General features: G+C 34.1%; 1 long non-coding RNA gene across 1 annotated transcript; it reads right to left on the bottom strand.

The window, feature by feature from the left end:
* Positions 1-219: 219 nt before the first annotated feature.
* On the bottom strand, positions 220-4,338 carry LOC145117442 (uncharacterized). Its single transcript, XR_013712667.1, has 2 exons — positions 3,691-4,338; positions 220-376 (listed from the first exon to the last, which is right to left on the bottom strand). It is a non-coding gene; the product is annotated as an uncharacterized LOC145117442 (long non-coding RNA).
* Between the last annotated feature and the right edge of the window lie 8,130 nt (positions 4,339-12,468).

Raw genomic sequence — 12,468 nt, 5'->3', positions numbered from 1 at the left:
TATGTATACTTTTAGAAGATACTTATATTCTTAAGGTATACTTTTAGTCAGAGTGTTTTTAGTCCCATTGAATTTATAGTTGTATATCTTGTATGGTTAGATATACTAGTTCACTATAAACAGTTCTCTGATACAATCTGTCATACCCCCGAACCGGGACGGCGGAAACATCCGGGGGCGGATGACTTCATGTACAGTATCATAACAATTGAATATGAATGAAACATAACAACCAAACATAATACATTGGAAATACACACTTACATAGTTTACATATTGAACTTGTTCATCAAATACACAAAAGTAATAAAAGTAAAATTTCTTGAAGTCGCACCACCTGATCGCCTATTCGAGCTTATTACCTACTACTGGATCCCTGAGAATACAAGTTAATTTAAAAAGGTCAACATAAAAATGTTGGTGAGTTCATAGGTATATTTGAGAAAATGATTTGTATAACTTTGTAATCATAAGAAAATCCTGTATTTTCTTAAAATAGTTTGGTATTGTTTAATAGAATGCCAAAAGTGATTGAAGAGAATGTAAATAGAATGCCCCCAGACAACCGTATGTTGCCTGTAGAAGAAGAAAAGAATAGACTCCCATAAATTTCATAATGTTAATTCCTCTAAGTGAGTCGTCATAACCATACTAATTAATGACAATTTTGCCTGTCTTGGCGTTTGTGAACACCGACGGAAAATAGAATTTATCGTCACCCTAGACTGATGTAGTCTAACTGTAGCGAACAACTCAGGTGTGGGGTGTCATCCCCGTATAGATCTATACACAAAACCCCGCTTTCCCTCGAACAGACTCTGGTCATAACTACAGGCTTCGATCTTACACTCAATTGGTGTCAACCGAAACGTCTCACTAGATCCTTAATCGAATTTACACGAAGAAAAACATATAAAACTCATTCCAGGCCTAATGAACCATATAAGTAAACCACTAAGGCATTGCTAAACATGTAAGTCATTTCAAGGCCCAATAGGAAGGAGATTATATAACATGGGCCCGAAATATATATGTAAAAGGGCAACTAAGGCCCATTTCACATGTAAGGTATTTACAGGCCCAAATAACACGCAAATAGTATCCAAGGTCCGTCGCGTATGTTAATGGGTCAATGAGGCCCAATAAACATATAAATAGTATTCGGGACCTATCACACATATTAATGGGTCACTAAGGCCCAATAAACATGAAAGTGACCTAATTAGTCCTTTTGTTATTATATTGTTAGTTTTAGCTCGATTATTTGTCAAGTTGACTTAAAAATACCACTTTTGTAATCATATATATATATATATATATATATATATATATATATATATATATATATATATATATTAAATGCACATAGGTTAACATGTCTAGATGATTTAAAAGTATGTATAAGTCGTATAAACTTGCATCTAACAAAGTATAAACACTTTTAGTAAGTTAAAACGATTTTCCGATTTTTGGCCTTTCTGTCCCTATTTTCAGAAAAATTATAGAAAAATCATCGCAAGTCGAAAATTGGATCCGTGAACTCTGAGAGTTTGGAAAATGAGTCTAATTTCTTCATAATTTTTATTATAATTTTTTGTGATCTCAAACCAGTGTGAAAATGTTCATTATCACGGACTGGTCCGGAATCCTTCCTTAAATGATAGGCAATTTTGTAAAAATCGCCAAAAATTGTATGAAAATCGTATGAACGCGTGAGAGTAGTCATTTTAAAGGTATAAACCTGAAATTTTAGCATGTAAAACAGTTTTGAAAAATATTACCACCAAGGTAGTCAAAGCAGTCCGTAACTAGACCAAAACTTTTCAGTTAAAAGCTAATTTTCGATTTTAGGTTATAGATTTTTGAACACAACACTTGTTTTTGCTATTTTGAGTGTATAAATCACAGATCTGCAAGTTTACATGACAACATATACTTTTCCAATAGTTTTTATGAAGATCTAAGTGATAAACTTCATATTTTTAACATATTTTTAGATTTATGAAGTAAACAACACATAATCACCAAATAAATCATGAAAACACACATACTCATGCATATAAACTTCATATTTTTAACATATTTTTAGATTTATGAAGTAAACAACACATAATCACCAAATAAATCATGAAAAACACACATACTCATGCATATACACATAGATCTACACAAAACAACTTATATTCTCCCCCAAAACTTAGTAAAAACCGAAAATACAGGGTATGAAGCTCACCTAGGGGGTTTTTGAGATGTAGATGAAGAAGAAGAAGGATCTTTGAACCTAGCTTGAGTTCATTGAGAGAATCTCGAAATGGTGGTGGATCTAAGGGTTTTAACACAAAACAAAGGATGTAAACAAGAGTTTTATCTTGAAAGAGGGGATAATCTTTGAGATTAACAAGAGCACTTACCAAGTTGTTGAGGTGTCTTGAAGAAACTTCACAAATGGCATGCACTCACTCGGAATTTTTTTTTTGGAGAGAAAAGGGGAGGAAGTTCTAGTGAATTGAGTGAAGGAAATGAAGTTTGTGGAGTGTGTGTGTGTAGATATAGGCCGAGATATAGAGAAGAGGAGGGGAAGAGATGGATCTTTTAGCCTTGAGACATGTTGGACATTTACCAAATTGCCTAGATGTTTGTGGGTCAATAGCTTAGATGTTTGATGTGTAATAATGAGGTGTCATGCCTTTTACACAATTACTATTATTAACATTTTTTGTATTTCAATGGGCTAACCGAATTTAAGGGTTTCTTGGCCCATATGATGGACCAAAATGAATGGTGGGCTTTGAGCTCGACTTGGCCCAAAGAAGTTTTCGGCCCACTAAGGTCCTAGGAATGGTTTTCGGCCCAACAAGACCTAATATAGTAGTTATCGGCCCAAAAGGGCTTAATGACAAAATCTTGGTCCAATAAGGTTTTTGGGTTGCCAATTCTTGGGCTAAGGCCCAAAAATGATTGGATTTGGATCACAATATATGAAAGTATGAGCTTAAATGACTGTGAAGTTTTGAATTTCACTAGATGAGACTTTGTAATGTTACTCAAAGGTTACATCGTACACGAATTCACATCTTAACCTAATTTTGACAGTTGTGACATTAACGAACACCTTGCAAGGTGTATCAAAATTGAATGTCAAGAAGACATTTTTATATGATTTATCTAAATTATCTTTTAACTCCCCATTCTTTCTAAGTTTATAATTAATTTTACAAAAAATAATAATAATAATAATAATAATAATAATAATAATAATAATAATAATCACAGTTTAAAATCACAGCTATAACAACATTCACAGTTTAAAACAAATATTTACAGTTTAATATATCGATCCATACACCATTCACAATTAAATACAAAATATACAACACATTTTTTTCATACAAATAGCTTTTGAGTTGTATCAAAATCGGATTTTAAGACGATATTTCCATATGTTTTATCAAAATTATTAAACAAATGATGAATTAATTTACTTGTAAAATAGTTTAACATTTAATATAAATTCAAGTATGCATTAAATTTCATATCTAAGCTTTTATTTTGTTATCAATCTATTCAACCACTATTTAGTTAATTAGTTTATTGTAAATTTTGTAATATAAAAAAGAAAGAATCACACACATAAGCAAATAAATTAATATAATATGTACACCTAAAGAAATAAAGTAATATATTGCATACCTGTAGATGTAGATTGTAGGTTTAATTCCATTGGTCAACAAACAAAAGCAATCATGTCGTTTACAAAAACCTCACCAGGTAACCTGCCAATTAAGTCTAAAGCTTCACCGGAAAAACTAGTCGGAATAGCCAACTAAAAACACGTTGGAATACCTTCTGAAAATCCCCATATTTTCTAAATAATATCGGATCTAACCTAAAAATGATATAAACATCATCAGAAAACGACACTCAACGGAAGAAGGTGTACATGAACCACGGATCTAAACGAAGGAGGAGATGAAGCATATCTGAAAGGATGAGCTTGCGTTGGATCCTCACCGGAAATTCATAGATCTATAGTGGAAAATCGTAGATCTAGAAGTAAATATTATAGATCTGAGGCGGAAATCACAGATCTGGAATCAGTTGGAGCTTGTACATTTTATGACGGAAGTTTACCGGTGGTAGGAGAGGGAAACGGTACACCGGAGATGCAACGAAGAAGAGATAACGACGGTTCCAGCTCTGAAATCCGTTTCTGGTGGTGGTGAGGTTGTCGTTGACGGTGATGGTGGTGGTAAGGTCGCCGTCGTATGTGGTCTTTGTGGTGGTGTTCATTAGATGAGGTTGAAGAAGATGAGAGAACTTTTTTTGTCTTGGCTGATTTTGAAAGATTCGATCAAAAGTAATGACATTATTTCTATACGCATACCATTATGTATTTATTGTTTTTTTATTTATAAATAACTGAGGAAAAAGTTAAAATATAAAAATAACCTTAATTATAAATAAAAAATAGATGGTTCTTAAGGTTCTTAACATTTAGTGGTTCTCATTTGAACTTTTATCCATATATATATATATATATATATATATATATATATATATATATATATATATATATATATATATATATATATATATATATATAAGTTCAGTAGAGAACCATTATTAATCAAGGAACCAATAAACCAATCCAAAGCGTCGAAATTTAAAGCGATCAACGGCAAAAGGAAAGGTTGTATACTTTTACAATGGACGCAAATGCACCGGATTATAACAAAACTCACTTCCTTTTTTTCGTTTAAAATTTTTTTTAGGCAATGTTTTTTATCGAAAAAAAACAGAATATACCGTTATTCACGATTTTTCGTGCTCTTTCCATAGAGATCCATGATGATATAAAAAAAACGAATTTTTTTTTTCGAAAAAACTCACTTCATTTTCTTTGTTGAAAAGTTGAGGTCTATTTTTTTATAGAAAAAAATTAATAAATATATCAAAATTAATACTTTTTAGTACTTTTTAAACATAGATTCATATTCATGTTAAAAAAACGATATTTCAGTTTAGATTTACATTGTGAACCTCTTCAGATTTATATTGTGAACCTGTTTAGATTCACATTGTGAACCTGTTCAGATTCACATTGTGAACCTTCTCAGATTCACAGTGTGCATAATAGTAAGTCAGATTCACAATGTGAATCTGAATTGATCGAGCTTTTTCACATTGTGAATGTTAAAAATTAAAATATTTACAATTTAGATTCACAGTGTGAATCTACACTGATCGAGTTTTTATAGTCGGAGTTGATGTATATTAATAGAGTACAAAAAATTAATTTTTTTGGTATAATTAGTTTTTTTGGTATAATTATTTTTTTTTTTTGAAAAAACTAACAAAATGAAGTGGGTTTTTTTCGAAAAAAAAGTTTGTTTTTTATATATCAACATTGATCTCTATGGAAAGAGGACGAAAAATCGAGAACAACGGTATATTCGGATTTTTTTTCGATAAAAAATGTGGCCTAAAAAAAATTTTAAACGAAAAAAAAAATGGATTTTTTGGTAAGGAGGTGAATTTTTTGGTATAATCAGGTGTGTGTGCGTTCAATGTAGAAGTGTACATCTCTTTCGTTGGCCGTTGATCATTATGATTTCCGACGCTCATAATTGGTTCTTTGGTTCCTTGTTAATTATGGTTTTATATTGAACCTCACCCTATATATATATATATATAGAAACAGGTTCTGGTGATGACTCTTTTTAAATTAATGAGTCGTGTGGACACCTTAAAAAAATTGAAAAAAAAATCTAAAAAAATACAAATCGTAAAATCGAGCATAGTACTACATTGGAGAAAAAAAAATTGGGAAAATTTTTTTTGGATGATTAAAATTGAAGCATGGATCATTTTTATGATCCATGATTCAATTTTTTATTCGATTTTAATGATGCAAAAAAAAAATTTCCAAATTTTTTTTCTCCCAGATATAGTACTTTGCTCGATTTTATGATTTTTATTTTTTTTAGATTTTTTTCAAAATTTTTAAGGTGTCCTCACTTAAAAAAAAGTCATCGCCCGAACCGGACCATATATATATATATATATATATATATATATATATATATATATATATATATATATATATATATATATATATATATATATTAATTTTTCTAGCAGTTGCAATTAAAAAAAATTCAGCCAATCACAATAAGCAAGATGGTACGGCAACCCCACCCCGCAACGACGGTGGGGTGTTCCGGTGAGAAGAAAGAGCTCCCGCACTCCTTCCCTCGCCCACACCGTCTGACCTTATTAGATCTGCCGATCATCATCACTGCCATCATCATCGGATCTCACCAACAACACAAACCACCAACCATCCAATACTAAACCATCACCACTGCAGATTACGTACATAATGTTCAGTTGAAACTACCATTTACCCACATGTAACTCGAAAATCATAAGGAAGAAGAGAAGAAAGAAAGGTAGGCATACAACCAAAGTTGCCCCTATTCTGAATTTTTTTTTTAACAAACCATAACGATCAAAATCATAAAACGAAAGTCTATTATTGTTTTTTAGGTACGCAGATACTCAAATACAAGATCCTATATACCTTGTGTCTAGTGTCTCTCATTTATTCATCATTGCATATCAAGTTCAAGGAGGGTTGCGAGATACATATAGACCCAAACAAAGGGGGTAAATTTATGTGGAACACAGTTAATACACCTAAATACAAAATATGCAAAATATGGTAATTAGAGAATGCTTATTTTTTGGCTAATGTTATAAGTACCCTTCCTTCTTTTCCAATTTCACCCCTGATGTGACTTTTTTTGTTGTTTTTTTTATTTTTTAATTCTTTTATTATTATTATTATTATTATTATTATTATTATTATTATTATTATTATTATTAGTAGTAGTAGTAGTAGTAGTAGTATAAATTTCGATAACCGTATAAAATTCGAACACAGTTTTAAAATTCAGATGACAGTTTAAAATTCGGACGACATTATAAATTTGGACGACAAAATTAAATTCGGATGGTTATATAAAACGGTACAAAATCAAAGTTTGTCTCATGGAAGAAAATTTGGGTTCAATCACTATCGTTTCTAGGGTAGGAACGGTAGCAAGTAGATGTGGGTAGCAGTCTCATGAGTACGTTTGGTCATCAGAATTGTCGGGGGGAATTTTACAATCATATGGGTTGTAGATGGTTAGAATTCAGTGGTCCTCGGAGGATGGAAGTTGAGGTGAAGGTTCGCCAGTTCAGAGTAAGGGTTATGTTGGGTTATGTTTTTTTTTTGTCTCCAACATAAGAACTTAAGGATATGGGGTGGTATCATGGGAATCATTCGGGATGTTGGGATCTTGGAGTGTATCTATTTGAATTTCAGGAGTTGGTCAATCATCGGGTTTGACTAGTAATGGAACGCTAGTATGGGTATGCGAACGTTATAGTAGGTTCGTGTATATGAAGATAGAAGGGTTGGGAACCCATCAAGTCTTGTGGGTTAGGAGAGCTTCGACAAGTCCAAGGGGGGGTATCAATCAGAAATTTACGGGAGTTGGATCGGGTGTGAAATTAGGGTAAGTTTCGCATCCCAGTCACGATGAGAGACGACCCTAGTGGCCATCGGGATGGAAGTTGTGTAGGTTAGGAGTGTAGGAAACTCCCAACAGCTAGTCGGCGCCTTCTATATAGTAAGATTGTGGATGGAAACGGGTTGAGGGTTGTGTTATAGCCTTGCTGCCTGTTCTTATGTGATGAAGACTTTGGAGTTCGCAGCATGACCCGAACACATGATTGGAATTCAGTCGGATGCGGGTTTTACTTGGGATTGTCGAGGATCATTTCTCTTTTTTAGGTTGAGGACCGTTGAGGTCCGAGGTGGAGTCGGGCCTGTCTAGCTCTTGATGGGCAGGACCTGTGGGCGAGGCCGTGTGCTTATGGCAATGCAGTAATGGGTTAAGGTTTTAAATCATGGTTACATGATTGGTATGGTTAGTTAGTGGCTTAGAGGGATCTTTAGTCTAGGATATCCTTGTCTTTTGGACTCTTGGGAGCCTAGTGGTTGGACTAGGTGCGAGACTGGTAGTCTCAGTGATGGGTTGGGAACCTTTATATCCCGGATTAGTGATGGTTTGCCGTGAGTCAGGAGGTTTCAGGTGAAATACAAGTGTAGATCCTTGGATCTCGGGTTATGAGTTAGGTGTCGAGTTGGTTTTTGGTGAAAACTCGCGTTGGGAATCACGGGTGTTGGTGTGCAAGGTCTTCACTTCAGTGGGATGAGAATTAAGGAATATGTATGCCAAGGGTATCAGTTGAAGGGTTCAGGGTTAAAGGATGGTTTCAGATTTGATGGGAGATCAGGATCTTGTGATGGTAATTTGGATTGGTTCTATCTGTGTGGGGGTCAGGCAAGAAAGGGGTTTCAGATTTTCAGTAATGATATGTCAGTTCGACAGTTAAGGGAAGCGGTGTCTTGTTCAGCCCTAGAAGGTTCATCTCTCAGTTTGTCTCGCATTGCACATTGTGTTCATGGAATTGTTATCATCAGGATGAGTCTCACTCGAAGGAATATCTAATCCCTTTAGTCAAGTGAAAGGTCGATGGTAGTAACGTATGATTTGTGATTCTGTTTCTAGCGGGAACCTCAGGTAATCAGAAATTGAGTAGTCAGTTGGGAGATAAATGGAATTGAATTAGCAACAATTTAGTTTGGGCGATCTGTAAGGGAGTCAGACCAATTCGAGATTTTAGATTTCAAGTTGAGTAAATGTGGCTATATTGCATGGGATTGTTTTGGACCGGGAAAGGATCCGTTCATATTCGGATTTGGAGAGCCCTGCTAGGGCTAGACTCAGTCTCCTCGGGGAAGGGTATTGTGCACTGGGGATTGTAGTTGTGTTGCTCAAGTCGGCTGGCGCATGGGATAGAAAGGAATAATTTCGAGGACGAAATCTAATTGAAGTGGGGAAGAGTTGTAACGCCCTGTCCCGAATCATTTCCCATTTGGATGCAGGTCATACTAGTGCAACGTGAAGTATGCGGGGCATACACTAGTGTACGCTAAGCGTACCAAGAAGGAAGGATCGCGAAGCCTTAGCCTCGTATGATGGACGTACGACGAGTGAAGGAAACCTTAATTTAAGTGTGTTGTACCCTATTTAAGGACCTTAAATCTTTAGGGTTGGCCTCTTTACCAGTCCCCAAACCTCCTAAAACCCTAAATCAACCCTTAAGCCTTCTTTGTGGTGTTTTGAGCTCTTGAGAAGATTGTGTTAAGTCCAAAATAGTGTTGTGTCAAATGTATAGTTTCAGAGTCAATGTTTTATTCAGATTCCGAAATGGGCCTGTCCAACATTGGAATTATTTTAATAGTTTGTCTATAAATAGCGTGCATGTAACTTCTAGGGTTACAACTTTTGAAACATGTACAGAATAGTTCCGCCTTCCAGAACTATTCTATTGTTGTGATTAATAATCATTCGGCACCTTTTTGAACATTTTTGTTTCTTGTCTTTAACTCATCTTATAAATATATAATCTATCGATCATTTATTGTTTCTCACAATTGGTATTAGAGCAGGAGATAGTGTAATCAATTCGCTATTCTTCTGTCGAGTAAAGGGTTTTTCATTAGGGTTTTACAATTTTCTTAGATCTGTTCTTGTTGGCTCAATCATCTCAATCAATTGTAGATCCCAGATCTATATCTCTAGTTTTCCCTTGAACTCGATTCAAGTTTACACCTCTGATTCTATATTTTGTTTTATTGAATTCTTGTTAATATGCCTAACGACAATCCTCATACTCTCTCTCTCATTCAATCTTTCAAGCAACATTGGATCAACAACAAGGATTCCTATCCTTTTCCCAGAAGATTATAAGGTCTGTGCTCTTAACTTTGAAGATTACATACTTAGAATCAAAGAACATGGTTCCAGCATATGGCATGAAATGACGATGGAAACGTACACGTATTCGGGTACCATAAAAGAAATTAAAACTCTGGTTGAATATAATGCGCTCATTATTGAACACACTAACGTTCCACAACATGAAAAGGATAATCTAATGAGTAATACAAAGGCAATGAGAATTATTTGATTTGCTCTTCCTCCTGACACATTCCATCTTATCAGTTAATGCAACATTGCAAAAGGAATTTGGGATAGACTCAAGGAATTATATTCAGGTAATGCCGACTTGGAACATTCTTTGCAGACGACACTTTTTTCAGAATTTGGATCTTCTGTGCAGAAACTAGATGAGAATTTATAAAAGACAGTCAATCGCTTCAATCACTTGTTAAGCAGAATGCTTAAATACAATCTTGAGAGACAAGTCATTGAACAAAAAGTAACATTCATAAATGGTATCAGATCCGAATGGAAGTCTATAGTTTCTACTGTTAAGGAACATGAACAATTCAAAAGCTATTCGTTGGCAAAACTTGTGGGTATTATAAAATCTCATCAAGATGAAGTTACTAAGGAAGCGAAGATTGTCTCTAGTGTTGGATCCTTGGCGTTGGTTGCTAAAGGTAAGAAGTCAGTTGTTGACGATTCCGAATCTGACATTTCGGACGATGAACTCTCAAAAGAAGAAAAAGTGTTGATGGTGACTAAGCCGAAGAAGTTCTTTAAGAAGAATTTCTCTCGTTTCAGAAATAAGTACAAGCAGGGCAATTCCAGTTACGAAAATCCAAATGAGGAGAGTTACAAGAGTTATCAGAATGATGAAGAGAAGAAAGAGAAAAAGTTGATTGGTGATTCTGGATATGATTGCAACTATTGTCATGGCATGAATCATTTTGCGAAAGAATGCATGTTGCATAAAAAGAATGAGAAGAAGGGAATGTTAAAGACGAGGCTTACTATACTAAAAAAATAGACAAACTCCGAAAGAAAAGTGCATCAAATGGGAAAGCGGTGCTGATGGTGCAAGAGGAAAGCGATGATGGTCAAGTCGAAGTGTGGTCCACAAAGTCAGAGGATGATGAGGTAAGGAAACCTACTCATGGTGGGTGTTTTGTAGTGAATTCCGAGAAGCAAGGTTATGCAGGCAAGTGTTTGATGGTTCAGAGTGGTAATTCGGAACCGAGAGGATATGCAACTGATGGTGGAAAAGCTTCAAATAGATGCTTTGCTATGAAGACAATCAACGAGTAGTTGAATGAATGCAAGAAGGTTGTGGACAAGAATTACTCGTATCAGTAATTATAATCTGAATGATAAACTTAACAGGGTAACATTTAAGAATGAGGAGAGAAGAATAAGAATAGAAGCCTTGGAATTTGAGCTTAATAGATCAAGCGACGATATTATTTTCATTAAGAGAGATAGTAGAGCACTTTTGAAACAGCAAATTATTTTTTGTTTGATTGCTAAACGTCTGTATTTTAATCTTACTCAACTTCATTTGGATTGTGAAATACGTTAAGGTTTGCATAAAATGATTTTTCCATTTCTTGAATTGAAAGAAGATGAAATTGATGTTGAATGTTATAAATGTGAATCAATTGTTTCTTCAGATGATGTTTCTGATTCTTACAAAGTTGGACTTGAGAAAATTGAAGAACATATACAGTCCAAAGAACATAAAAACATATTGAAAGAAATTTTAACTGAAAAAGATAAACAAGAAATCAAATTAAGTGCTATGCAGAAATACGGATTATTATGCAAGAAATTGAATTCGGATAATACTCTTGATTCTGAGAATATTTCTGAATTTGTTGAAAGTGAAATGAGCGAAATATCTGTAGATGACGAAATTCATTGTTCTGCTTTTGTGCAAAATTTTGATTAACCAAAGAAAAATTTAATTTCTGAAAACTCAATCGAATTTGTTCGAATTGTTGAAAACAAAGGTTCAAAACTTTTGAAAGAAGAAGCAACCGTTTTTCCAAAAGATCAAACTGTTCCAAATCAAGTTTTTGTAAAGAAAGGGCTGAACAAAAATGACACATCTGAATTAACGTCCATGGTTGCTCTGACGATAATAGAAAAGGGTGTGATGAATTTTTTTGGTCAAAGCCAATAGACAATGTTGATGAAACAAAAGGTCTCTCAGAAAATGACCTATTGGAAAACAAAAGGGAAATACGTTCTAGAACCATTGAATAGTGTGGACTTTTGTTACGATAAGGCCGGACCAAGTGGCACAAAAGATGTTTCAAGTGAATCTTCATCATAAAAAAATGAAACGCTAATTACAAAGGAAAAAGCCGAAAGCTAACATTCATAAATCAGCTGAGGAATTAATTGCAAAGAGAAGACAAATGCAAGATATAGAAAGAATTTTATTAAAAGAAATTTTTTTTGGAAGAAAGTTGGAATGAATTGAAATCAAAGTTTTGTCAATTCATCAAGATCTTATAATCAAAATGCTAATTCTTCTCGAATTCAAAAACCAAAATCAAGTTATTTATCAAAGTCACAGTTTTCAAAACCGATTGCTAAAACAAAAAATTTTAAGGTTGAA

This window comes from Lactuca virosa, chromosome 5 (genome assembly GCF_052849685.1).
Source record: "Lactuca virosa cultivar CGN04683 chromosome 5, Lactuca_virosa_CGN04683_v6, whole genome shotgun sequence".
Lineage (NCBI taxonomy): Eukaryota > Viridiplantae > Streptophyta > Magnoliopsida > Asterales > Asteraceae > Lactuca > Lactuca virosa.
Note: the sequence above shows the minus strand (reverse complement) of the source record. Positions and strands in the feature narration are given on the sequence as shown.